Below are 324 nucleotides of genomic sequence, written 5' to 3' on the forward strand. Positions count from 1 at the left end.
ACTACGTTACGGTCTATTTCCCCCTCTGTTACCACTTTCCTACCACACATTTTCCTCGGAAAGTTCTTTCCAGGGACGAAATACAACCTGACGGACGTGACCGAGCTGGAGTCGGCCCCCGGCGTGGAGGTGGTGGCCTTCGCAGAGACTCTGAGGGACATCTGATGGGTGGCTCCGCGCTACGGCATGTGGAAGAGCACCTCCAAACTACAGCTTGTCCGTGACTGCCAACTCGACCCTGGCGTGGCTTGAGGGAGTTCTTCATCCTGGACCCGTCGCCGCCCACCAGCACTACCGCCCTGCCGAAGGACGTGTTGTCTTGTT

The sequence above is a fragment of the Penaeus monodon genome, chromosome 19 (genome assembly GCF_015228065.2).
Source record: "Penaeus monodon isolate SGIC_2016 chromosome 19, NSTDA_Pmon_1, whole genome shotgun sequence".
Lineage (NCBI taxonomy): Eukaryota > Metazoa > Arthropoda > Malacostraca > Decapoda > Penaeidae > Penaeus > Penaeus monodon.